The sequence below is a fragment of the Elephantulus edwardii genome, unplaced genomic scaffold (assembly GCF_000299155.1).
Source record: "Elephantulus edwardii isolate Elephantulus edwardi_28Jun2011 unplaced genomic scaffold, EleEdw1.0 scaffold00003, whole genome shotgun sequence".
NCBI classification, from domain to species: domain Eukaryota; kingdom Metazoa; phylum Chordata; class Mammalia; order Macroscelidea; family Macroscelididae; genus Elephantulus; species Elephantulus edwardii.
Genome location: NW_006399753.1, coordinates 18,047,581 through 18,052,162, shown reverse-complemented (window position 1 = coordinate 18,052,162; position 4,582 = coordinate 18,047,581). Strand labels below are relative to the sequence as shown.

Sequence of the window (4,582 nt, the reverse complement as noted above, 5' to 3'; positions counted from 1 at the left end):
TCAGTTTCAGCAAGCAGGGTTGTGTCATCTGCACAATGCAGATTGTTGAAGAATCTTCCTCCAATAATATAAACCATTTCTTTTCAAGATCCATTCTTTTACAATTTTTATTTATTTTCCTGTTTGCTTTTCTAATTGCTGTTTTGCAGTGTCTTTAGTCTTCTTTGTGTTGCACTGCTTGGCTTCAGGTTCTATTATACATGCAATATTGTTTTGAATCTCTTGGTCCTTAACACCGATAGCAAGCACTGCATGTCAACCACAAATTTATTTTGCAGTCTCTGTGGGAATCCCAAGGTTCTTTAGTTTACCTTTAATAATTAAAAAGAGATAAAAGTTGTAGCCAGCTTATCCATTAGGGATTTGGGCCAAGTGTCTTACTAGGTCTTTCCTTCCTTAATTGCCTTAGTGCCTAAATTGAATTTTAAATTCCAAAGAAGAGAGCTTTGGGAGTTGAAACCACAATAGAAACAGAATTATGAAATAATGACACAAAAGCCATCTGTTCTTTTTACCATGAAATTAAAGTTAATATACACTGGAGCGGTGCCAATTCTAGCCTTGCCTCGTCATTTAGTTTTACAATAAAGACTCCAAATATTAGCAGTGTAAGAGTGAAATGAAATGTAGAAATGAATGGGTTTGGTATGGTATGGGTTGGGAAATATGCATGGAAGTCTGTTGCTCTAAAAATAATACAAGTGACTTGATGATAGGGGCTTTGGTTTTGTAGACTCCTAAGCCAAGAAAATACTGGTGATAAAAGGTTTCAGTGCTTGGCGGCCAACCAAAAGGTCACCTGTTCAAACCACATAGCTACTCTGTGAGGAAAAGATCTGGAGATTGCATGAAGCTTTGGAAATTCTGTAGAGCATTTTTAGCCTATCCTGTAGTCATGATAAGTCAAAACTGACTCCTTGCCATACAACAGTATAGTCTTTAATTACCATCTAAGTTTTTGGGTTTTTTTTAATATATATAAAAAGTTCTAATATTAAATACCTGGGAGATTATAATCTAAGTCCAAAGATTTGGTGCCTCTGAATTATGGAGAGGGTGAGGAGTATCTAATACTCCATGAAGAGCCAGAAAAATGAGCAGATCTGCCTTGGAATATGCACAGCCACAGTTTTTCTTAGAAAAAAACATAGAGAAGCTCGCTTACATCCTTTGTACAAGTCACGAGGAGGTGTGTTACCAGAATGGCTGCAAAAATAGGCTTTGACATCGCAGGGAGGGTGGTGTGGTGCAGGGCCAGGCAGTGTTGTATTCTCTCATTCACTATGGTTAGGACCGCCTAGATGCCACTAACAACAACAACAGGCCAGGAAGCAAACATAGAAGGGATTCTGTGCATATTTTTTGTAACCATTTAACATATAAATAATTTTAAAATGTAAGAATCTATCTTTAACTCCTGGGTTAAAACCCTGTTCATAGAGTCACTGTGAATCAAAGTTGACTTGATAGCATATAACAACCACCTTAAACTTGCTGGGAAAAGTAGAGGGTCAGAAAAAGAGACCCTTGATGAGATGACTCGACACTGTGACAGTAGGTTTGGCCGTGGTGGAGACCATGAGAATGGTGCAGGATAGGGCAGGGTTTAGATCTGCTTATTGTGTGATTCCTTGATGACACCTAACAATCTTAAACTTTAATTTTTACCAAGTTTTACTATCGTTTATTCAATGTACATTTTATCCTAGTTTGTGATTATATATTTTAAACAGAGCCTTCATGAAGTAAATAGATGTATACACACACACACACATTTATATAGAAGTAAAAGTAACAGCAGTTACTGCTACTTCCCTTGTTAGTAGTTATCTTCCTCGGTCTAGCAGGAGATACACTTACAAAGCTTTAATGATAACAAATATATTCTTTTCCTTTTAAGCTACCATCTGTAGGCGTACTGTCTCTTATTGGCAACTCAAGAATTTTTTTAAAAGCCTCTAAAATGTACACAAGCTCTTAACTAAAATTTGGTGACATAATAAATCTGAACTAATTTGACAGCAATTCTGAACTATGGACATGAAACTGAAATATTAATACATTTTACAATGGAGTTGTCCCAGGCACCAAGAGGTTCTGTATAATATTACACAGTCTGTGCTGTATTATCTTTTAGGACTAGAAGTAATCCTGAAGCACATCTGGCCCTGAGAGTTTCAGATAAGGAAATATGGACCTTACGAGCTATTCACAGTGTTTGTTGTTTTTTTTTTAAAATTTTTATTGTATTTTAATAATTTTAATGAACATTTACAGAGATTTTGGATTTCCATTCATTCATTGCTTATTCACAGTGTTTTAAGTAACCTACCACTCCTGACTTTTCTCCTTAATATTTATATGCAGCCATTATTGTTGTTGTTGTTATGTGCCGTGGAATTGATTCCAATTCATAGCCACCCTATGTACAACAGCTTTGAACCCTACTCTAAACAGAGCCGATTTCATCGTCTCTGACACACCTATCCCCCTTTCACTGAGTCAATCCGTTTCGTCAAGGGTCTTCCTCTCTTGTACTGTCCCTTCACCCTTCCAAGCATAGAATGTCCCTCTCCAAGGACTGACCCCTCCTCGAAACATGTCCAAACTATGTCAGGTGGAACTTAAAAATCCTTGCTTCCAAAACAACTATGAGATATCACCTCACTCCTGTAAGAAAAGCACAATTCTTCAGAGCCGCAAACACCAAATGCTGGCGAGGTTGTGAGAAACTGGAACCCTTATTCAGTGTTGGTGGGAGTGTAAAATGATGCAGCCACTATGGACTGTAATATGGCGCTTTCTCAAAAAGTTGCAAATAGAAATACCATTTGACCCAGCAATTCCACTACTGGGAATATACCCCAAAGAGACCATAACTGCCACCCAAGCAGATAGATGCACACCCACGTTTATTGCTGCTTTGTTCACAATAGCAAAGAGCTGGAAACAACCGAAGTGCCCATCAACTAACAAATGGATAGAGAAGCTGTGGCGTATGCAAGCACTGAAAAACAAAGAACTCATGAACTATAATACAAAATGGTTGACCATGGATGACATTGTGCCAAGTAAAATATCTCAGCCACAAAAAGACAAATAATGCATAATGCCACTGTTATAAAACGGAACTGACATGAGGGTTGGGAGGAAACTAAGAAAGGAGGGGATAAACAATGTACACGGCATTGAAACAGATGAGGGAGAGAACTGTATAAAAGGAATATGTGATTAGATATTATTGGCATGGTAAGAGTCCAGAATAAGAGCTGCATAGTAAAGTGGTGTGGGATGGGGGGCGATGGGGGAACTGTATAACAATAAAATTTTTTCCATAGAAAAAAGTGAACTGTGGGGATGGGAGGCAGGGAGGAAAATGTGCAACAGTGAATGAATGGAAATCCAGGTTCTCTATAAACTTTCATTAAAATCTAAAAAAAAAAAAAAAATCCTTGCTTCCAAGGAGCAGCCTGGTTTCACCCTCTCTAGGATGGACCTGTTCTTTTAGCAGTCCATTATATTCAATAATCTTCTCCAGCACAACTCTTCTTCATCAATTCTTCTATCATCATCAATTCTTCATCTGTCATCCTTAGTCATTGTCCAGCTCTCTGATGCATAGCAAGTAATGGTGGAGACTATGGCCTCGATTGGGCACACCTTAGTCATAGTCAACACTAATATATTGGGTACCAGTTATTCAGTATGCCTAGCACATTGTATAATCACTTTTAAGTATAAATAATCCTACATTTTTGATACTTTTGTTCTTGTTTATAAACCAAAACTCAAAATCATGAAAAAAAATTTGCCAGTGTCACACAGCTTATAAACTGTAGTGTTTCCATTTACTTCCAAACCCATTTTACCTCAAAAGCCATTCTGCTGAATCTTTCTGGGATACTGTTGTACACAGGTGTGCGAGTCATACCTCTTCAGATTAGTAAATGATCGGAGTATTGTTGATTCTTTGAGATTGGATGTTCAGCTATTTAGTTAGCAAGTTTGGAATAAATAATTCTGTGATTTTAATCACTATGTTCAGTGTGTATCTGAAGAGTCTTTGTGATGAATGTTAGAAAGTATGTAATAAAAAATGTGTTAGTGAGCTTAATTGAAATTGTCTCTGTATACTAAATAATTGTTGAGTTGTTCATGTAACCTTAACCAATACTACTATTTTTTTTTTTAATTTTAAATTTATTTTCATGAAAGTTTAGAGACTTTGGATTTCCAGTCATTCATTGCTGCATTTTTCTCTCTGCCCACCCCTCCCCCCATTAGCTTTTCTTTTTGAAAAGTAAAAGCAAAACTTCTTTCATTGTTATTCAGTCCCTCCCCCAAGTCCACTCAACTATGCTACCTTCATTCTGAACTCCTGTCATAACAATAATATCTAATCATATATCCCTTTTAAACAGTTCTCTCCCTTATCTGTTTCAATGCAGTATACATTATTTTTTTAAATTATTATTAAATTTTATTCGTTTTAGTGAACATTTACAGAGATTTTGGGTTTTCATTCATTCATTGTTGCACTGTTTTCTCTACCCTCCTCCCCAGTTCGTTCTTCTTCCCCCCA

At 36.8% G+C, this 4,582-nt stretch overlaps 1 protein-coding gene across 1 annotated transcript in view; it reads left to right on the top strand.

The window, feature by feature from the left end:
- TBC1D31 (TBC1 domain family, member 31) overlaps positions 1-4,582 on the top strand; it is a 58,988-nt gene that overhangs the window by 7,573 nt on the left and 46,833 nt on the right. The window lies entirely within an intron of this gene.